The sequence below is a fragment of the Oryx dammah genome, unplaced genomic scaffold (genome assembly GCF_014754425.2).
Source record: "Oryx dammah isolate SB20612 unplaced genomic scaffold, SCBI_Odam_1.1 HiC_scaffold_20, whole genome shotgun sequence".
Classification (NCBI taxonomy): domain Eukaryota; kingdom Metazoa; phylum Chordata; class Mammalia; order Artiodactyla; family Bovidae; genus Oryx; species Oryx dammah.
In genome coordinates, this window is record NW_024070204.1 from 56,315,485 (window position 1) to 56,339,428 (window position 23,944).

The following is a 23,944-nucleotide window of genomic DNA, read 5'->3' on the forward strand; positions in this document are numbered from 1 at the left end:
GTGTAGATAGTAGGAGAGGCACAAAGGAGGTGGCAGTCAGCTCAGCTTGGGTGGGTGTAGCCAGGAAAGCCTGCTTCATTAAGGGCAGGATGTCACCTGGACAGAGCCTTGGATGCAAGGAGTAAAGCCCTTCCTCTTACGTGTGTCTTTGAGGTTTCTCCCGTGAATAAACTTGAAAAGACACCGTTTGTGTGTCTTGAACCAAGGAGAAACAGAAATAGGAGTTTCACTGTGCTGAGAACCAACTGTGTGCTGTACCCCTTTGCCTATATTATTTCATGATTAAATGAGTTCATCTGAAATAATATTTACTTAGAACCCAGTGAGATAATATCTTAAAGTGAGCTATTTTGGCTAAGAAATCCTTGTACCCATGAGTAGCAGAGACCAGCCTAATCATAAGCCTACTGTGAATTAGGTAGGTGGGAGCTGGGATTCTTTCACAAGTTCAAGCATGTCAGAACAGTGGTCCTGGTGATTCTTGTGGTTCAAGTGACTTGGCCCTTGTGGGTCCAAGATCATGGTCCCAGTCATAGCCAATAAGACTCCAAGGCTGACTCTTGAGATTAGACCAGCAGTCCCTAACATTTTTGGCACCAGGGATCTTTTCTGTGAAAGGTGATTTTTTCATGGACCCTGGTGGTCAGGGGGAAGGATAGTTTCTGGATGGTTCTCATAAGGAGTTTACAACCTAGACCCCTAACATGCATAGTTCACAGTAGGGTTTGAATTCCTATAAGAAACCTAATGCTGCCACTGATCTAAAAGGAGGCAGAGCTCAGGGGTGATGCGAGTGATGGGGAGTAGCTGTAAATACCGATGAAGCTTCACTTGCTCACCCACCACTCACCTCCTGCCGTGCAGCCTGGTTCCTAACATAGGAGTAGGGGACCCCTGTGCTACAGCTTCCACATCTGGAAGCTCCCCAGAGCACCCATAATGCTAAATATTTTTAGAATTTCCTTTTGGTAGTACATTTAGTTCAACAAGTTTAGGTATTTGGTCAAGATTTTGGGCAGGGTTGGGGTTTGAACATAGGTCTTTCTAGCACCCGAGTCTTTATTTTGACACTACACGGGGCTGTTTTGTTTCCCCAGGCAGCCCCTTTCTTTCTCCGAGTGGCCTCAGGATTGGCCGACCTTGCCTTCCTTCCCTTCCACTGTTATAAAGTGTTATTTTCACTTAGAGTCTCTCTGCTTCCCTGGACTCACTTCAGCACAAGGACCTCTTCAGCCAGCACACAGCTGACTTGAGGGTTTTTAAGGTTTCCTCAGCTAGTAAGAGAAGAAAACAGGCAGGCAGGGAAAAAAATAACAAAATTATGGCCTTGCTGAAGCCGCCAGTGGAATGTGAATGGATCTCAGCTCTGCATTCTCGAGACCTCAGCATTTCTCTCTGGGCTCCAAATTTTTCAGACTTCCTCTCTCCATACTGGGTCTACCTCAAATTGCTCCATCCTTGGGCACCCCTTTTCTAGTCTGTTTCCCTACTCAAGTCCTAGAAATATTGGACAAGGTCGAGGCAGGCTGAATTCTGGATTTCAAGAAACCACCTGCTGCTTCTCAGCAGAGCACACTGGAGGAGGGGACGCTCTAATATCGCAGTGACACAGGCCACCCAGCTCCACGCCAGCACGTGAGTGAGCACAGGATTGAGAAGAGAACTGCAGATAAGGGTGGGGAGTGGTGCCCACTCACAGCTTTTGAGGAGAGGCTCAAAAAAGAGCTTCCCACTGGATGATGGATGATAGGACCACTCAGGAAAGGAACATGGAGGCTGGGTAAAAAGATGGGAAGGACTCATAGATGACAAGAATGGGAAGAGATTACCAGACCAGTCTCAAAATATCACTTCTTAAAATACCCAAATCCTTTGTCAATAAACCCAAAAGAGCTCCTGCTTTCCCCACAAATGAAGTTTAAAACAGGAATACCCAGTAATTATCTAAATCGGACCCTTAATGGGATTTCCAGATTTCGACCAGACTGATAACTTCTTAGAGCTTTAGGCTCTAAGTTTTAGGCCCTGTTATTCCCTTACTGGGTCTCATTTTGAAGCATCAAATTTGGCTTGGAAGTTTTCTCCCTTTTTGTATGCAGACATACCTCATTTCGGTATACTTTACAGATACTGCATTTTTTAAAGAAATTCATGATTTGTGTCAACCCTGCATTGAACAAGTCCATGGCTTGGAATTCTTATTTCTGTTCTTGCCATCCACTCCCTGAGCTCAGGAATTATGTGAAACTGATAGTTTTTTCCTTTCTCAGATATTCATTATCAGTAAACAGACAATTTCCGATTTTTTCATCTTCAATATCATATACCTATTATTCCATTACTATGAAAATTCCTACTTGTCTTAGAATCAAAGAGTAAATGATTCCCCCTCACCCTCACCAAAATATTTCTGATGTAGGAAACATTTAGGTAGAAAACAGAGATTAATTCCTAAAATTACCTCTAGTGTATAATCATGTATAATTCATGTTTCTTAAGTCACACACTTCAAACATTTGGGGGTTTAGTCATTATTTCTGTTCAAGGTGGGGGTTATTTGAAAAAAAACCCACTGATGTCTGTAAGAAGAAGATGTGGTAAGAAGTGAGTTTTGGGGAAGTGAGTCAAGGATAAGTCATCTTAAGACTCATGTTCTTGTTCTTACTAGCACTTTTATAAAAATATTTGTTTTGGTTTTGTGATGGTCCTCATTTGGGTCCTGCTCAAAAATAGGAAGACCTTCCATCTGAGGACCACAACTGAGTGTTCATTCCTGCAGGCACCAGATGAGGCAAATGGTGGTAATGGTCAGGACCTTTCTGTGGTTGTGATTTGGGGATGTGTAGCTTGGATGAGCATAAATATGCTCACAGTGGAAGAGAGAAACACTCACCCTACTAAGAAGTGAGCGCCAGATCTCTCCCTAGTGTGGAGCACATTAGGATTCTCCAGAAAACCAGAAACAATCAGGTGTGCGGCTGGGGTGGGGGTGGGAGGTAATATAAAATGAGAAATTGGCTCACACAATTATGAAGGCAGAGCAGTCCCACAGTTTTCCATCTGCAAGCTGGAGACCCAGGAAAGTGGTGGTCTGATCCACTCAGAGTCCAAAGACCCGAGAAGCAGGGGAACCAATGATGTGAGTCCTAGTCTGAGGGCAGGAGGGGACTAATGTCCTAGCTCAGCATTCAGACAGACAGAGAATTCAACCTTCTTTCACTGTTTTGTTCTGTTTGGACCCTCAGGGGGTTGAATGGTGCCCACCCACTCCTGCTTTACTCTATGCCAATGCAAATGCTAATCTCTTCCAGAAACAGGGTTTCACCACATGACTGGGCATCCTGTGGTCGAGTCAAGTTGACACATAAAGGTCAGCATTATACTGGGTTGCCTTCACCATAGCAGAGGGCTGAAAGCCCCAGAATTCATAATTCTCCAAGAGAAGCTGTGGGCGGATCACCTGTGGACATCTGAGGATACTTCTCTCTGTGCACAGTCAGAGGAGCGAATTGAGGTGGTCCTTGTCTATCAGCACGTGGTCAGGAATCAGGACCCAGCCACCCCTCACCTCAGAGTCACTACATGGAGGAGAACAGGGTTTAAAGGAGATGGCTGTATCTTCCAAGCTGGGTGACTTTCATGAACGTTTTTTGCCATAAACCTTGTTTTCTTACTATCTGAAGTTTGAGCTCAAATGGCTGCATCTGTTTGCGTACTGTACCATCATTGAATAATGAGGAAACTGCTCAGATTATTTTAGGCCACAGCATGCACCATAATGCAAAATCACTCAGCAAATGTTCCCTCCAGAAAACAAGCCTTCTCAACTGTTTTTATATTCATGGATTCAATCTTTTTGTTTTCTGAGGATGAAATATGTTTTAAGCTACCAAGTCTGTTCAGAGTAGCTTTAAATGATTCTCGAAATTTTCCTATTAGGTTATTGTACAGGCACCATCGTGGATCTGATGTGAAAATGTGAAACAAGTTAAAAGTCTGTTTAGGTGTAATCTTTCCGAAAGACAAGTCATCCCAGTTCATTTGGGGAAAGTCTTGCTTTTCATGCTTCACCGTTATAAAGACAATCTCCAACTTCAGAGAAAGAAATTCTGTGGGATGTGAGGGGGAAAGAGGCAAGAAAGGAGAATGATTCAGCTGGAAAAGAGGAAAGAAAATGAGGAAGGAGGAAGTAATTAGTTCTTTGGGAGCTGTGCTGATTAAGGAGCTGGCACTGCCGAGGGATAAAAGAATGAAGCTGAAGGGAAAGAAAAGGGAACATGCAGTTGTAAGGTTGGAGGCAGTTGTGCAATCAACTCTCCAAACTCAGATCCATCAGGGACCAGAGAGGCGATGTGAAAAAGTGAAGTGGTGGGGGAAGGTGGAGGGGGCTGCTGGAGTGTCCGCACCTGTGGGTCTAAGGCAGGCTGCCGCCAGGCTCCACTGATAACTGATTCCCATACAGAAAGGTGGGCCAAATGTGCCATATTTGTGGCTTTTTAAAAAGAGAATCCATGAATTCATGTTTGTGTGTGAGCTATCACAATTTTTAAATGTTGGCGAACAGAAAAGTCTGCTGAGTGAAAGTGGCCCTCAGCCATTAGTGGCTACCTCTGTTAATTATCACCTGCTTGCTTGCTCAGAATATTTACAGAAGGTTGGATATGAACAATTAGAGAGATGCCAGGATGTGTGACCATTTTGTATTTGTGTTAGCAACTGTATCACCTTCTTAATTTCTTTGTTGCTTTCTGTCTGGAGTATTAAAACTAATACCTGTCACCTCATTAAACAAAATGAAACATAAAAAAAACCCTAGCAAATATAGGAAGAACAGAGATGTATATTTTGGCCTTGAATTGTTAGTTAATGAAGGTCAAACATATTTAATTAGCCTTAGGAATATGTTAAACATTTTTAGAATTCAACCTAAGGAAAGAAATTATAATATTTGTACATGTATCCTGAAGTCAAGTTGCTTGAAAGATGCTCTCTTTTGCCAAGACAATTATTTACATTATCATCTAGCTCACACCATTACTCTTTTGTATCAAACAGGAGCCATTGATCTTATTAGGATCAAGATCAAGACAAATAGCCTGTCAGATATCTAGCAGACTCTGAGTTCCCCATGAAAGCTAAATATAGGACATACATATTTTACTTTAGCTAAATGAGATCCTAAGGGGGGGGGAAATACTCTCTTAACCTGATTTCCTATTATTTATATGATTTAGTAGCTATTCGGATTTAACTGAAAAAGGATGCCATATACAAATACAGACAAATGTCAATTTGCACGAAAGAGTCAAAGCCATTTCTAGACAGCTATTCCTGAATTCCTAGCAAAGGGTGTAATTCTGTGATCAGTTTTCTCTGCTTAAGAGTGTGGAACCTACATCAGGTATTTTCTTTTACTCAACAACATGTCCCTTCCAGACTTAAGATTTAAGGTAGCCTCAGTAGATCATCCATGCTTCTCTTGCCCTTCCCCCTACCCATCCCTCCCCTCCTTCAAGCAATTGGAAGAACAGCTAGTGGGACTTCCCAAGTAGTCTTATGAAGACAGTTCCCGTCCCTGCCATTGCAGGGGTTCTCTGGGCCTCTGCCTTTAGAGCTAAAGTGGGTGCTGTCTCACATCCCTTGATTTCGTGGCACTCTAGTGGCCCCTGAGAGGTGCACTCATCCTTCACTGAATAAATAGAAGCCCTGTCAGTATGGATATCTGCTGCTTTGCAGGATGCAAAGTGCTGCCACAAATATTAAGTCACTTAATCCTTTTTATACCTTTGTGAGCTGGAAATATTATCCCTGTTTTATACATAAGGAAATTAAAGCTCTGAGAGGTGAAGTGACTGATCGTTGACCACACAGCCTGTGAGTGCCAGGGGTAAATTGAGAAGCCGGGTCTTCTGCCTTCTAGTCCCTGATCCTGTCCACCAGGTACCACTCCCCAGTCATCCTGTTATTTGTCTGTAAGGAATTTCTGGATAACCAGACCTGAGACCAGGCAGATTCCTTTCTCTTATAAATGGACATGCATGTGCTCCATTTGGATGTCCTCCGTTCCTTTCAGTTGGTGTTCTGATGTATTAAACAGATCTGAGGCATCCACATCATAGCCAGGACAGCGGGGAGGCCCCAGGAACAAATCTACCACAAGAAAGAAGGAATCCGGCACTTTTCTATAATTTCTAAGAGTAGTATTCTATGTATAGCGTGCTCCCTGAACACTTTCCTTCCCAGGCCTTGGGATAGAACCTGTGGCTGTGAACCGAAAGCTAAATCAGTAAATGCTAGAGCTGCGAAGCTCAACTGACTTTGCTTCCGGGTGTTTCTTCGCATAAACATGAGACGTAGTGAACAGTCTTTTTCTAACTTTTCAGTCTCTGACCTGGAGGAGTGAGGTGAGCTTCACTTTCCCCAGCCTCAGGTTACAGTCAGTTTCCAACTCCACTGCCTCCAGGAAGAGGCAATGGCAGTGGTGGCCAGTTCTCATCCAGTTGGCGCCTGGGGGGACAGCTGGGACCTGGGGCAGCAAAGTCTCAGGCCAGCTTACTGTGCGAATGAATAGCTTTAATGGTGCTGTTTAAACACGCTACCAGTAGTTTCCAGAAAAACCACCCCAGAGTTCCTGGAGATGCCGGGGGATGCAACCAAACAACCAGGCAGGTGAAGGAATCAGAGCCTTTGTGATCTCGGGGCTAATGCTAAAGGGCCTTGTAGCTGTGAGTACATGTGGTAAAAAGCCAAAGACACTCAGATTTCCCTCCAGTGGCAGCTGCTCATTTGCCTTTTGCCTGTACTGGCTCTAAAACAAACATCTGAAGCTCTCTAAAATCTGAGCAGTTATAAGAGTATGCACTGGTCTTTCAGCTCTCAAGACCAAATATCCCATGAAAATTGACTAAAAAGTCACCAGAGTAACACTCAAGTGCTATTAGCTCAAGAAAGAATAATTAATTGTAGGAGTGTTCGTGTTCCCCCTTTAACGGGCAGGAGTGAGTGCCTAGAGGATTCCAGGATACCTGACTGTGTGCTCTTGATTCTGGAAGCCGCATGGTGCTGAACAGGGCATCAGACTCTGCTGCACGTTAGACTTCCTAGAGGAGTTTTCCAAAATACTGATAGCTGGACTCCGCACCCCAGATTGATTACATCAGAATGTCTGGAGGTGAGGCCCAAACATAATATTTTTAAATTTTTCTGCAGGGTTGAGAACCTCTGATATAGAGGAATGAGGTCCATACTGGTAATCAATTTCAGCCAAGCTTTCAACTGAGTAATTTTGATCAATCCCTTGACTACTCTAGACTGTGGTTTTTATATCATTTCTTTTATATCATTTCCTTTGGGCTTCCCTTGTGGCTCAGACAGTAAAGAATCCGCCTGTAATGCTGGAGAGGCAGATTCAATCCCTGGTCGAGAAGATCCCCTGGAGAAGGGGATGACAACCCACTCCCATATTTTTGCCTAGGAAATCTCATGGATAGAGGAGCCTGGTGGGCTACAGTCCATGGGGTCTCAAAGAGTCAGACATAACTGAGAGACTAACACTTTCACTTTCTTTTTCTTTCAAGTTTCCTTTAAGCTGCAAAAATGTGTGTCTGTACATTATAGAATTACTTGTCATGGTTAAAAAATAGGAGTGATCTAAATATTCAGTAGAAGATTAATTAAATAAATAACACTATACCTAGAGGCTAGAATACTGTGCAAACCTTGAAAATGACAGTAAGTGGAAAAAACAGATTATAAAACAGCTTAACAGTATGACCCATATTTGAAAAAGAAAAGAAAATTATATAGCTAGGGACTTCCCTGGTGGTTCAGTGGCTAAGACTCTGTACTCTCAATGCAAGGAGTCCAGGTTTGATCCCTGGTCAGGGAAGTATTAATAGATCCCACAGGACACAACTAAAGATCCTGCATGTTGCGCCGAAGATTGAAGATCTCCAGTGCTACAACTAAGACTTGGGGCAGCCAAAGAAATATTTTTAAAAAATTATACAGCTAGATGTAATTGCAAAGATATGTACCAAAATTTTATAATTTTTCCTTTCTAGGTAATTTATTTTTATTTTCTCTTTTATATGTACGTGTGTATTTTCTAAATATCCTGTATTAAACATTAAAGGGGAAAAATTGACTCATACATCATCTTGAATATACACCTTGATCATACTTGTAGAATAATCTCAAAAATAAGCATATTTGTCTATGTGATGGTTCTTCTAGTCACTGGGCAGCTAGAGGCAAAAAAAAAAAAAAAAAAAGAACACCTGAAGCTTTGCTTGTCCTCTAGGTTACCTTCAAAACTGCTTTAGACTCGTTCATTTTCCTGATTTGGAACTACTGATCTAGAGAGAAAAAGTAGGAGAAAGCATTTCTCCAGCAGTATTTGTTCTGTGTCCTGGAGGGACTGCCCCCGTTTCACTGGAAAGAATAATTAGAGAGGAAGCAGGGGCGAGAAAGTCGGGAGGAGAGACAGCTAGGAGGTTTTTGATCTGTGCTTCCTCCCTAGAGCATCCTGTCATATTTTTTGCCTGTATGTCAGTGGATATAAAGATAAAATGAGAGACATCAGTGCAAGGACTTAGTGCACCTTTTGCACACAATTGCTCTATAAATTTCTGTTCATTCACACATGCCTCTGTGAAGAAAATAACTTAGGTACTTACTAAGTGTGTGATGTGACCTCACAACATCCTCGTCCCGTGTGTGCCTCAGTTTCCACTTCTGCAAAAAGTAAGAGTTATAATATCTGTGAGAATTAAATGATGTGACGAAGGTAAAACACTAAGTAAAACGTCAAATACCTCATAAGTGCCAGCTATTATTATTATTATTATTCCTTTTTCCAAAATTCCTTAAGCAAAAACTCCTTGTGATATTGGTAGGACTTTCGTGGCAATCCAGAAAAATAGAATTGTACAAGCTTATAGCTTTAAAAATTTGGGAGGGGAATGATAAAAATAGTTTGGAAGATTATATTTTGATTAGAAAATGTATTTTTTCTGCTATTTCAGTACTAAAAAAAGAGTATTATTTCAAGCACTCAGGAATAATTCCTCTGTGATTTGACACCAAGAATAAAGTATTTCATTTCAGAAAAAAATGCCTTAGAGAAATGATGAGCCACTGATAAACGCAGTCACATTAGAAAATGACTTTGGGTTTAAGGCAAGTATTTTTCTATTATAAAAGTGAGTAGGCTTTTAGAAATGGTTTCAATACAAAACAATATATATGCATAAAATATAATGAGTGTACCTGGAGCATAAAATATAATGAGTGTACCTGGACCTTTGCTGTCAGACTCAAATTTCACGAGAACTAAGAATAGGAGAGGAATGGGGAAAAAGAAACTTTGACCTTGATGGTTGTGATTCACAAGCTTTATTAACATAAACAGAATCTGAGAACAACATAGGCCAGTGGTTCCCACACTGGATTCCAGTGTTGCCATCTGGAATCACCTGGGAAACTTCAAAATCTATTAGGGATTGGGTCTCATCCTCAACGGTTCTGATTTAAGGGTAGAGGGGATGGCCTGGGCTCCAGGGTTTATTAAATATCCCCAGGCGATTCAGACGCATAGAAGAGTGACAACCACTGGCACAGACAAAGGGTTCACCAAGCAAGCAAAAGGTGTCTCCCTTCCTTTTTCCTCAAGGGGAAGTTCCCAGGCTTTGGCAATGGGGGGAGCCCCAACATGGGGCCCTGTCTTCTTCCCCTCTTTTTCCTGCCCTCACCTGGAAGAGTTACGTCAGCTGCCCAGAAACAATTTATGTTACATCATCTGAGACCAATGACCAGATTTCAGACCGTAATCGTTGGTAGGGCAGCATCACGCCACCTCCCTTTTTCTGCCTCAGGTTTTACAGTCTTCCTTTAGCTGTGCCTGCATTACATGACCAGAAAGCCTCCATTTGTATCCACTTAAGAGCTTCCATGGGCAGGACTTTAATTCTATACTAAATGACATCCAGAAACTGGGAAAACATGTTTCAGTCACAAATTTTAGGTAGAAACCAAAGTTCGAACGGTAGCTTTGAAGGATGTGGTGATCAATAGGCAAGCGAGCTATGGTTTGAGCTCTGTTCTGTATGTCTTTCAGTAGGGAGTGGCCTCAGTTGGGTCAAATATAAACTCAGCTGTTGAACTAAGAGACAAGGAAGTCATCCACTCATATTTTTTACTTGGTTTACGCTTTATTGCTTACACTGGAAGTAATAATATAAAGTACTTTTTGAACAAGAATTTGAAGCCAAAGAAGAAACTAGGAAATATGAAATAGATGTAGATTATGAACAGGAGTTGGTAATGGACAGGGAACCCTGGCATGCTGCAGTCCATGGGGTCACAAGGAGTCAGACACAACTGAGTCAGACTGAACTGAACTGGTGGACAAGATTCTATAGAAGAGATATTGTTGGCCTGGAGTGATAAAAATAGCTTTAAGACTCCTTTAATGATAAAAAATAGTCTCCTATTGTCCTTAGAACATAGCTAGGTGATGGATTTATTCTTGTGCTGTGGGTGAGGAAATGGAGATTCTTAGAGATTAACTGTTTTACCCAAGGTCACATAGTAAATGGCAAGGTCAGTTCTTGAACTCATGACCTCTTGGCTCACAGGCCAGTAGACTTCCTCTGGTGCCACCACTGGAAGAACATAAATAATATCTGAATGTGGTTCAAATTTACTTGATAACTTATCATTTTTGCTTCTCCCTTCATTTTTTAATAACTGCCAGGAACTGTTCTGTTATTGATCAGTAATTATATCAATTTGGGTTTTTGTTGCAAGCAAGAGCAGCTTGCTCTGGACATCATAAGCACACAGAAGGATATGTTGGAAGGTTGATGGGGAGATCATACAAGCAAATGGGGCAGTGTGAGGGAGGGCATGGAAAATAGATGGAAACCGAGGAGACTGTATGGGCTACATATCAAAAACAGGCCGGCCAGGATGTTGCCCTAGCTAATGCCACTGATGGACACTGCTGCCCCAAAAGAGTCCTGATCACCCCTTCCCTTGGGTCACACTTGAGTTTCAGAGGCCTGGAAGGATTGCCCAGCTTGTCACGTGCGGCTAGCACCCTGGCTGCAGGGAGTAAAGGGAGAGAGACTGCCCTGCCTCAGCTTCCATAATGGGAAACAGCACACTGTGATCCGAATGGGGAATCTCTTAATAGGTAAGACAGGTTGAATGTTGAGCAATAAAAGAAAGGACTAATGTCTCCTGCAAAACAACAGTGGCTTAAAAGATATATCTGTATTTTTCTATTTTCCTGCAGTGTTAGGGGAAAAAACCTCATAAGACAGGTTTCTAAGGAAATTACAAGCTATTATAAAAATACATATATCCATTTTTTTAATTTAAAAAATTTGTGGATCATGACTCAAAAGTCATTGGAGACATCAATTTGAGAAGAATGAGAAGAAAGCAAAACTCTGCACCTGGGGAGTTTGTTATCTGCCGTCTCCCAGGTTTGGAGGTCTGAGGGTTTACACTCTCCTTAGTGTTCCAGTCCAGCTCCACTGCATAGAGTCACCCCAAGCAGCAGGGTCACAGCTGCTGTCAGCCAGACTCTGGAAATGCCCTCCTTGTTCATTCAGTTATTTTGCCTATATTTATCATGCACTTCTGTATGTGCTAGGCACTGAGGCTTCTAGTACCCCGTTCTGCGATTTCAAAATTAAAGATTCATACACCCTTTAAAAATAGATCTTGTTTGTCCCTGTGTGTGATGGGCCTGTTCTTGCATGTATGAATTTGAGTCCCTGTGTCGTAAGTATGTTTCAATGTAAGAATTAGAGATAGTCTCATTTTTCAAACCACATAAGGGATGTAGGTAATTTACAGAATCCCTGTAGTGATAACACTGGGGTAGTAAAGAGACTAATATGAAACCATGTTTAAAATGTGCATCGTCTTGGAAATTCACCTCCTGTTCTAGCCTCTGGTTTCCTACCTGCTAGGTTTCTGCTCCCCCCACCACTCCTTTTCTTGCTATGTACATATCCACACAGCTAAAGTATAAAAATTCCTTACTGGTAAGTACTGTTTTTAGAGAGAAACTTAGGTCTTGAAAAATTTTGTTTCATAAATCTTTTGGGCACGCTCACTGCCTTTCAGAAAAATTAAAGAAAGGAGCTCACCCAAGACAAGTTTATACTAAAAGTCAGGCTAATTTTGATGAGAAAAATGGAGCTGGAGCTGCAAATGGAAAGAGCTGTATAATGACTTAATGTTATCATCGTTTAAATCTTTATCTAAACCATGCAAGCACTACCACAATTTGTTGCAATATCCTTTTTTCCTGAAGCTGAACCTGGGTTGTATCAGCCCCATGTCTGTTTTTTATAAACCAAAACAGAAAGCACTCCCTAGAACAATGAGGCTTCATCTGTAAAGCAGAGAGAGGCAGAATGGGCTTTATAAAGAGCATTTACTCTTAGAAGAAATTGTGTAAATACCTTTTCAAGTGTCAAAATAATAACCTTTTGTTTCAGGAAGTTGAATTGTTAGAGCATCTGTGTTTGCTTTCCTAAGTATTCAGAAGGCCATTTCCATTTAAAAACAATGAGTAAAAAGAGTGATGATCTAGTCTCCTACTTCATGAAGTAAAAGCATCATCAGCTGCTCAAATACCTCTAGAAATAATGAAACAAAATTTCTCTGTTCTTCAGTCCCAGTGCCACTGCTGTTACCTTTAGTCCACATCCGACCTTCTTTGAGGAGTCTGATCCTCCCAGGCCCTACACACTTCCTTTCCAGGCCGTTCTGCTCTGGTACGTTTGAGTAGCTGGGGGTTTGTCTCACATGTGCTATTCCATCAGCCTCTGCTGCAGCCTGAATCACTGATTTTATCCGACACCCCCCCCAACCCAGGACTGTTCTTGGCTCTTGTGTCTCTGAATCTCTTTTCTCATAGCTTCATCCTATACAGATACTGATTGAAATACAGACCACTGCTCTTGTGTCATTTCCCCAAGACTCCACTAACACGATACTGCTGTTACCAGGTAATCCCTCCTCCTGCCAGAGTATCCCTATCCCCTGGCTGTCATCCTTGAGAACTCTTCCATCAGTTGAAATGGTCCAAGAGATAATCATACCAGTTTCTCCATTGAACCACATATGTAACCCCTTCATTTCTTATCTTTTGAGTGGAACATCTTCTCCTACCTGAATTCAGTTCTCTTCTTACTCCTTCTGAAATGCATTCAGTCTTTTTTGTTGCCTTCTCAGCTTTAGGGAGACTGCTGTCATTGGTGATACTGAAACTCAAGCAGGATAAAATAGGCATTTTCTACCGTGTTTGTATTAATGAATAAGAAGCTGTGGAAACCTAACATACTAGATTCTAAGACAAATGGCTCTATTTTTCAGATTTCATGGGCTTTGGAAAAACATTTCATGAGGTCCAAAAATATCTCCTAGAACAAGGATTCTCAACTTTGGTCGCATATTAGAATCACCTGGAAAGCTTTTAATAACCACAGATACTTAGGCTACAGCACACATCCATAATATCAGCATCTCTATGCGTGAGACTCAAGCCAGCCAGGTGATTCCAGCAGGCAACCAACGTTGAGAACCACAAATCTTAAAAGTGGCAGGTTAAGGAGTTAAATAAGGAGATCATCGCCTGAAATTTTCTTTTATAAATGAAATTATATACCTTCAAGAGGTCTGGATTTTAAGAAAAAACTCATACCCATTCAAAGCTTTATGCCTCTTTGTAATTTTACACATTGCAGTAAAACTGCCCCAAGTAAGAGTTGCAGGTTACTTCAATCTGTTTCTCACACTTATTTCTGAACTACAGTTACTCTTTCAACAAAGATTTATTGAGCACCTGTGTATCAGGCAGTGGGGATACCTCAGGAAATAAAGTAGATGTGATACAGTGCTACACCCTCATGGAATTTATAGAGGAGACTTGTGACAAATAAGATAACAGGCAAGATAGTTACAAAAGTGGTACCTGTACAAAGATGATAATATAAAAGCTTAACAGGACAAGTGTGTCACATCCAGGGCAAGGAGAAGGCAGCTGGTTTGGGTGGTCAGGGAAGTCCTCTCTGTGGGGGTGATATCTGAGATGAGACTTGAATAGTAAGAGGAACTAGCCCTGCAAAGATCTGGGGCAGAGCATTTCGGGCAGAAGGAGAAGAAAGTGCCAAGACCCTGAGGCAAGAACAAGCTTGGCGAGTTCTAGAATCTGACAGACTGGAGAGGGTGGAAAAGCAGGGCCAGATAAGGTCAAGGAGGGAGCTAGAAGCTAACCCAACAAGGCCTCATGAGGTAACGGATAAGAGTGGATTTGATTCAAAACTGCAGTGAAAAGCCATTGGAGAGTGAGATTTGTGTCTTTAAATATGTGGGAGAAGACTTTAGAGGGCAAGAGAGAAATCAGTTGCTCAAGTAGGAGTGGCTTATTTTAGAGGTGAAGGCAGAAGGATTTCCAGATGGACTGAAGGTTGGAGAGGGTGACATGGAGGTGGGAGATGAAAGGAAAAGAGTCAAACATGAGTCCTTTGTCTTTGGCCTGAGCAGCTGACCGGATGGTAACGCCTTGACAGAAAACAAGGAGGTCTAGGTGAGGCACACTTGGGGAATGAGAGAGCAAAAAATGAAAAGCTCTATTTGAACATAATAACTTTGAGATTTCTTTAGGCATCCATTAATATCCATTAGAAGCTAATGTCCATTGGAACAAGCCTGGAGCTCAGAGGAAAGGTCAGGGCTATAAATTTAAATTTGGAAATCATTGGCATGGAGGTGGTATTTAAAACTTTGGGACTGAATGAGTTCACTTAGAGAGGTAATGTAAATAGACAACAGAAGAGAACTCCGGGCTGAGCATGTTTAGAAAGAAAGGAAAGACCCAGGCAACACGACTGAGGAGGAGCCAGGAATTTAGGGTTGGAATGCCCTGGAAGTCAAGATAAAAAGTGTCTCAAAATGGAAGGTATGGGGACTTTCCTGCTGGTCCAGTGGCTAAGACTCTGCACTCTCAATGCAGGGGGCCCAGGTTCGATCCCTAGTTGGAGAAGTAGATCCCACATGCCGCAACTAAGAGTTTGCATGTTGAGACTAAAGATTCGCCCGCTGCATCTAAGTCCCAGCACAGCCAAGTAAATACATAAATAAATATATATTTTAAAAAAGATGGAAGATGTGATTGTTGTGTCAAATGCTACTGAAATGTCAAGTAAGAGAAGCAGGGGATTTTGTGAGAGAGAGGTTCTTGGTGACCTTAATGTGAGCAGCTGGCAGAGTGGTAGAGACAGAAGTCCAGACTGGAGAGTTGAAGAGGAAACAGGAGGTGGGGAAAAGGAAACAGTAGCTATTGACACAGGTGCCAAGAAGTTTTGCTGTCCCTTAGAAGCATGTATTTATCTCCATCCTGATTTAGACCATAAGGAAACCCACTCCAGTGTGCACATTTCTCTTGTCAGGGTAGGTGAATACATCAGATGCCTGATCCCAGTCTCAGTGTCATATATTCAGTGCATCCCCTGGTGGGCATAATGCTGCAAAAAAACCTGAATGAATGCTTGGGATAGGATTGATTCTGCTCTCACCCAAAGAGTGAATAACTTCTGAAGAGATGCTTCCTACCAGGCTCATCTCTCCAGCTCACCATCACAATCAAAGAGCAAAACACATGGTCAGCTTAAGAGCTATAAATAAAAGCTGATCATTAAATGACAAAAAAGCTAATATAACTTAGGTATTAAATAACACAAAGTAAGACATCCTCAAATTCCTATTCATTTCCATCTAAAATTGAACTAGATGTTTCACCCTCCTTCTCTAGCAGATAGGAATGAACGCTTCTTCCTTTATGGAGATTAAATGGTCTTGCCAACACCAATATCAGTTTTTTAAAAGGTGGAAATCTAGTCTTTTGGAAGAAAGTCTCAGAATCAAAATGTATAACATGAAGAAGATTCAGAGACTTAGTTGCCTGGGGTATCCATATAGACAAGCCTTTGGGGTGCAGTCGTAATTGAAGAAAATACTGTGGAGATACCAATTTAAGTCTATATTTTGCAGAAAAGGATAATGTGTAACTCTCAAAATCAAAATAGTCTTGCCCTGTATAGCAGGCTTTCAGAATTGGAGTCCTAATATCCTCTTCATGTAGGGAATATCCTCATTAAATATCAAGGCACAGCCAAAAGGATGCTCATAATCTTGGAACAGGGCCGCATTTAAAGACAGAAACCTATAGTCATAGCAGTAAAAACAAGGTATTTCTGATTTCTGTGGGCAAACCTTCAGTGGGAGCAGGAAGTGATGATCACAGTGAGGGAATAGAAAAATAAGAAAATTCTTAGAGGGACCTTGTGAGCATTAGATATCTTCAGAGAGGAGAACATGAAAAAAAAAAATTTGTGTTAACCAGGATGATTATGTTCCGTCTGGTGTTTATTGCCATGTACATTCACAGTTTAAAAAAAAATCCAAATAGGTTGTAGTAGTAGTATGAAAATCTTAAACCTGTTTGTACTTCTTCCTGCAATTTATCTTTGTTCAGAGAGGGGTTGATTTTTCATCAAAGCAAGGAATATATATAAGACACTTCACATTTCAAAACAAAATGTATATAAAGCCTGCCTGTTATCTGTCAACCAACAACACAGAACATCTACATCTCAGCTACTATAGGTATCCTTTCAGCTGACCTTCACTTTCTTAAGCCTGCTGGATTAAGAGAAGCTCTCCATTTCTTCTGTAAAACCTCCTAATGCCCACACTGTTGTTGTTGTTTAGTCTCTAAGTCATGTCTGACTCTTGTGACCTCATGGACTGTAGCTCTGGAGTGGGTTGCCATGTTCTATTCCAGAGGGTCTTGAACCAGGGATCTAAACCATGTCTCCTGCATTGGCAGGCAGAGTCTTTACCACTGAGCCACCTGGGAAGCCCAAAATGCCCACATTGGAAACCATCTAATACATGCTATGGACTTCTGCACACCACCATCCAGTTGAGTTATATGCTTATCAAGAGTCAGTTATGTTGGTTTCCAAACATGTTTATGCTATAATTTTAACTATGTAAACTGGTGAGATAGGAGGGGCAAAAGAGACCTGTTAACATACAAATTAAGTAGTTGTATACCTTAGAAAGGGACCATAAAAGTGAGCTGGTGAGAAAAAATTACTATCACAGTAGGTGTGGACAAGATAACTGTAAAACACTAGGTGCAATAATCATAAAATTTTAGGAGGATTTTGCACTTGGTGTGAATCACAAGTATTTAAGTTCTTGCTGCACTTAAAAGAAATTGAAAGTAGAAATTGGAGATGATTATTATGGGTGTGGGGTTTTGTCAGATGGAGAACACTGATCAGTGAATCCACATTCAAAAAGAAAACCTTAGCCTTTCATCAGAAGACTGGTGGGTGACCACAAATGTATGTCTCAGCTTAAAATAACAATTTAAGATACAGTTAGAGCTGACTTCCTGGTCACCCAATTACCAGTCTCAGCAACACTAGATAAGGAGCTTCCACTGTACCTGCTAGGGATGTTCATTCTGGAGTCTCTGAGCTGTACTTCTCCCTAGAAGCTTGGCTAAATTATTTCTATTCAAGAGAGATATCCTAGAAGTAGGTTAGCCATGAATTTCTCTCAGTTCTATCCCTGGGTCAAGTCAAATCCCCAGAAAAGCTACCATTTTGATCTAGATTATGATGGATATTCCCTCACAGAAATATTTTAGCGTTAGACTCTTGACTTTTATCAAGAATCCATAAAAGAGATGATCATATAAAAACTGTCTCTGCCTGGTCTGTCAAATTGCTATTCTAAGCTTTCTGATAGACTATTCAAAGCCTGGTATGTGAAGACCCACAGGAAAGTTTCACTCGGTGTTAAATGGCTGACGGCAGCCACGTGGGAAGAGTGAGAGATGAAGGAAAGGGAGGGAAGTCACAGCCTTGGACATAACTGTCTCAACTGATTAATTATAAAGCTCCTCTTTCCTTCTGCTTTAACATGTTTTCATGTCAGTTTATGAATTTTAAGGGTTGATAAACCTAATTAACATGCATTATTTAACCTCAACCATATAGCTAATTTTAATTTATATCGGTTTTAATTTTAAAAAAACAAATTTTTTCAGCTTCAACACTTAACATTTTCCAAATATTTCCACTTTATTGCCCCGACTTAATTTTTATCTTTTGAAAATTTATTTAGCTTCAGTTCAGTCACTCAGTTGTGTCCAACTCTGAGACCCCATGAATCACAGTATGCCAGGCCTCCCTGTCCATCACCAACTCCCGGAGTTGACTCAAACTCATGTCTATCGAGTTGGTGATGCCAACCAGCCATCTCATCCTCTGTCGTCCCCTTCTCCTCCTGCCCCCACTCCCTCCCAGCATCAGAGTCTTTTCCAATGAGTCAAGTCTTTACATGAGGTGGCCAAAGTACTGGAGTTTCAGCTTCAGCATCAGTCCTTCCAATGAACACCCAGGACTGATCTCCTTTAGGATGGACTGGTTGGATCTCCTTGCAGCCTAAGGGACTCTCAAGAGTCTTCTCCAATACCACAGTGAGTAAAATTTGCCTTTTTGTTGCACATTTTTATAAGTTTTGACAAATGCATACAGTTATTTAAGCACCACCACCATCAAGATACAGAAGAGCTGGGACTTCCCTGGTGGTCCAGTTGGCTAGGATTCTGCGTTCTCAACGCAAGGGTCCCGGGTTCGATCCCTGGTCAGGAAACTAGATCCTGCATGCTGCAACTAAGACCTGGTGCAGCCAAATAAATAAATAAAGTTTCTTTAAAGATACAGAAGAGTTCCATCACTCCAAAACATTCTCTCATGCTACCTTTCACAGTCAGTTCTTCTGGGAATCCCCAGCCCCTTGGCAAAAGTTGATCTGTTCTTTGTCCCACTATTATTGCCTTTGTCAAATGTCATATAAATAGAATCACATAGCATGTAATCTTTATTTATTTTTTTAATTTATTTTTTATTTTACTTTACAATTCTGTATTGGTTTTGCCATACATTGCAACTCTAGCTTCTTTCACTCCTCTGAGATTCCACTTGATTCTACTTGAACATCGTCCATGTCATTGAATGGTCATTCCTTTTTATCGCTCAGTAGTGTTCCATCATACAAATATACCACCTTTTATTTATCAATCAACTAAGTGAAGAACATTTGGATTATTTCCAGTTTGGGTGATTCTGAATAAAACTGCTGCAATCATTCACATACACGTTCTGGGGAAAACATAATTTTCATTTATTTGCAGTAAATACCAAGGAATAGAATGTCTGGGTCACATGACGATGATGTATTATGTATTTAGCTCTGTAAGATACTGCCAAACTGTCTTCCCAAATGACTGTACTATTTTGCACTCCAGCCAGTATGAATAGGAATCTCTGTGCATCCTTGCCAGCATGTAGTACTGTTAGCTTTTATTTGTTTTAGCCATTCTAAAAGCATATAGAGGTATTTCATGTTTTTAATTTGAATTTCCCTTTGGCCACCTCATGCGAAGAGTTGACTCATTGGAAAAGACTTTGATGCTGGGAGGGATTGGGGGCAGGAGGAGAAGGGGACGACAGAGGATGAGATGGCCGGATGGCATCACTGACTCGATGGACGTGAATCTGAGTGAACTCCGGGAGTTGGTGATGGACAGGGAGGCCTGGTGCACTGCAATTCATGGGGTTGCAAAGAGTCGGACACGACCGAGCGACTGAACTGAACTGAATGACTAAGGATATTGAGCCTCTTTTTATGTGTTTATTTTTCATCCATATATCATCTTCAGTGAAGTGTCTGGTTAAGTGTTTTGCTTAATTTTTGTTATTTAGTCATTTGTTTTCCAAATGTTGAGTTTTGAGAGTTCTTTGTATTTTCTGAATAAGTGTCTCTTGTCAGGTGCATAATTTGAAAACATTTTTTCCAGTCTGAGGTTTGTATTTTCAATTTCTTAACAATGTCTTTCTGGAGAAGGCAATGGCACCCCACTCCAGTACTCTTGCCTGGAAAATCCTGTGGACGGAGGAGCCTGGTGGGCTGCAGTCCATGGGGTCGTGAAGAGTCAGACACAATTGAGCGACTTCACTTTCACTTTTCACTTTCATGCATTGGGGAAGGAAATGGCAACCCATGCCAGTGTTCTTGCTTGAAGAATCCCAGGGACAGGGGAGCCTGGTGGGCTACCTCTATGGGGTTGCACAGTGTTGGACATGACTGAGCAACTTAGCAGCAGCAGCAGCAGCAACAGCGTCTTTAACAATCTAAAAAATTATTGATGAGCTTCACTTTATCAATCTTTTATGAATCATGATGTTGCCTTGGTTAAAACCTCTTTGTCTAATCCAAAAGAACAAGGACTTTCTCCTGTGTTTTCTTTTAAAACTTTTGCAATTTTATGTTTTATATATAGGTCTGTGATCTATCCTGAGCTAAGTTTTGTAGAAAGTATGATGAATAGGCTGAGTTTATATTTTTGAACACAGATGTCTAATTGTTCGAGCTCCATTTTAAGTTGATTTGCATTGTTTTAAAAAATCAGTCAAATCTAATTTTAATGATGATTATTTATAATATTAGAAAATTTGAAAAATTCAGGAGAGTAAAGAAGAAATAAAATCACTCAAATATCATCAAAGAATAACTGCTAATTATATTTTAGTATTCTTCTTGTTTTCTAAATGCCTATAACTGTACTACATAAGTTAAATAATAAGTATTTTTACCATAATATGTTCATTGCAGAATTTAGAAATTAAAGAAAAAGCACAAATATATTCTTGAATATATACTTTGTTCTTTTGTCTACATATTTAATAAAATTTTACCACTTATAAATTTTTTTACATTAACAAGTCTAATAAGTTGTATCCCATATCTTTAAAGTTAAGACCATGTGTACCATTTTATAGGATATAATGTATCCAATCCTTTATGATTAGTTTATTTTCCCTTTTTTGCCAATTATAAATATACTGTCAAATAATCCATCATAAAATTTACAAATATATCTCTTAATTTCCTTACTGTCAATTTCTAGAGGTGAAATGTGGGTCAAAGAGTATTACTATAATGACTTCCAGAAAGACTGTACTAATTGATTTTCTTCAGATTGTCTAGGAAGCACCTAAGATGAAGTTAGATATTTATTGGCGAAGACATTTGTGAAGAATTAAGTGTTCTTGCCTGGAGAATCCCAGGGACGGGGGAGCCTGGTGGGCTGCCATCTATGGGGTCGCACAGAGTCGGACACGACTGAAGCGACTTAGCAGCAGCAGCAGCAAGGGGAGCGAGGGGGTTCCCAGGTGGTGCTAGTGGTAAAGAACCCGTCTGCCAATGTCGGAGACATAAGAGATGCAGTTTGATCCCGGGTCCAGAAGACCCCCTGGAGGAGGGCATGGCAACCCACTCCAGAATCCCCATGGACAGAGGAGCTTAGTTGGCTACGGTCCATGGGGTCGCAAAGAGTTGGACAGGACTAAGCGACCAACACACACACACAAGGGGAGCGAGAGCGGAAGTACAAAGGAAAGGATTCCAGCAGGACTGACACCTATGAAAGAAGTATGGAGGGAAGTAGGGATGGGTGAGCAGAGCCTCAGACTGCAGTGCAGCACTGGAAAAGTCTTCGCCAGGTCCATGAGCAGCCCCTGAGTGAAGGAGCCCTGCTTTGGAAGGAGTGGCCAGGGTCTAGTGGCCCACTGTGCTCGGTCAGCAGCAGGGAGCTCTGCAGAATGTGGGACTGGCATGCACCCCTGGGCAGATCCCGTAAGTAGAGCAGCCAGAGGCCCGGAGCTTGCTGCACTGCTCACAGCACATTCTCTTCTGGGGGGCTGCCATATTTACTTCCCACCATAAGGATGTTAACATTACTCTTAAAGCATGGCCAGTGTATCTCATTTGAAAATAGTATCTCATTTTTTTTTTTAATTTATTTTGAGTTTTCTTAGTAAGTAATACATTTGTACTTATGTTCATTGACACTTTATATTTTTGCATTTGGTCATTCCTTATTTATCATCTTTGCCCTTTTCCTACAGTGGTATTAATTTTTTCAGTACTTTTAAACTCAATATACTAAATCTACCTTTGTCAGATGCAGTGCAAATATAGTTCCTCAGTTTATTCTTTGTCTGTCAATCTTTTCTCTGCTAGTTCATCTTTTGATTTTTTTTTTTTTTTTGCTTAGAAAGAGCTTTTCTAAGTCAAAATCAGAAATACTGTTTATTCTATTTTTAAATAATTTTTTCCTTTTTACTTCTTGTTCTAGTATATAATCTATAGTAGGCATCCATTTATTTCTAAATGTTAACCAATTTTCATAGCACTATTTTTATAAACAGTCTATACTCTTTCTCTCTTCTAAAATGCCACATTCATCAGCAGCTTCTTATCTCTTGTATTCAGATGCTATGTTAGCCAAAGAGTTGAAAGGTCAGAGTGAACCCCTGTGTATCACACATCTTACCCAAAGCCAAGCTTTACAAGTTATACAAAGGGTTCTGTCAAAAACCCATCACAGATGATGCCTATTCACTTTTGGAAAAGCCTGAGTCCATCAGATACAGCTTCCCAAAACTGCCCCTTTTTCCCGCATTAGGATATGTTTTGGTTTCAGATTAACAACTGAGTTCTGAACAATTTATGTGAACATGCTGTTCTTATACACACACACACACACACACACACACACAAAACCCATCATTTTGATTTTGGGGTTCTCAGTTTTACATTTTTTTAGTTAGACAGAAAATGCTCATATTACTACTTCCCAATCTCTAGCCAGCCATGCCCCCATCAAGCCATAAACTGCTGGTTTATTTATAATACACAGTCTAGACAGCCCAGGTCTATGCTGCCAAAAAACGTTAGTATTTTAGATAGGGACTCTTGGGTATCTTTCTACTAATAAATACCATTAGCATGTTTATAAGTAGCTCTGGCTGAGGTCAATCACTTTCCCCTAATAAGGAGGGCAGGAATCCCAGACCCACTGTTAACTCTTTACTTCCCATGTGAGCATCACTTGATTTACCACTAAAAGGTAATATACACAGTTACTTTTGTATCCAATTTACATGTTTCTTCCAGCACCATGAATTGAATACTCTGAATTTTACCGCTAGAATTCATCAACATCTATAACATCATATTTTCATCACAAAAAAATTAATGAATAATGCAAATCAAAACTACAATGAGATATCACTTCACAACAGTCAGAATGGTCATCATCAAAAAGCCTACAAACAATAAATGCTGGAGAGAATGTGAAGAAAAGACAGCTCTCCTACAGTGTTGGTGGGAATGTAAACTGGTGCAGCTACTATGGAGAACAGTATGGAGGTTCCTTAAGAAACTAAAAACAGAGCTACCATATGATCCAGCAATCCCACTCCTGGGCATGTATCTGGAGAAAATCATAATTCAAAAAAGATACATGCACCTTAGTGTTCATAGCAGCTCTATTCACAGTAACCAAGACATAAGCAACCTACATGTCCATCAACAGATAAGTGGATAAAGAAGATGTGGCACATATATAAATGGAATATACACATATACAATGGAATATTAGTCAGCCTTTAAAAAGAATGAAATCATGCCATTTGCAGCAACATGGATGGACCTGGAGATTATCGTTTATCAAGTGAAGGAAGTCAGACAGGGAAAAACAAACCTCATATGATATCATTTATATGCAGAATCTAAAAAAAAATTATACAAATGAACTTATTTACAAAACAGAAACAGACTCACAGACTTAGAGGACAAAGTTATGGATTACCAGGAGGGAAGGGTGGCAGGGAGGGACAGATTGGGAGTTTGGGATCGACATGTACACACTGCTATATTTAAAATAGATAAGCAACAGTTCAGTTCAGTCACTCAGTCGTGTCCGACTCTTTGC

General features: G+C 40.8%; 1 protein-coding gene and 1 non-coding gene across 3 annotated transcripts in view; both read left to right on the forward strand.

Annotated features, from left to right (window-relative positions):
- LOC120879574 (regulator of G protein signaling 7 binding protein) overlaps positions 1 to 23,944 on the forward strand; it is a 110,555-nt gene that overhangs the window by 14,081 nt on the left and 72,530 nt on the right. The gene's annotated exons all lie outside the window — the stretch shown is intronic.
- TRNAE-CUC lies at positions 18,683 to 18,756 on the forward strand. Its single transcript has one exon. It is a non-coding gene; the product is annotated as a tRNA-Glu (tRNA).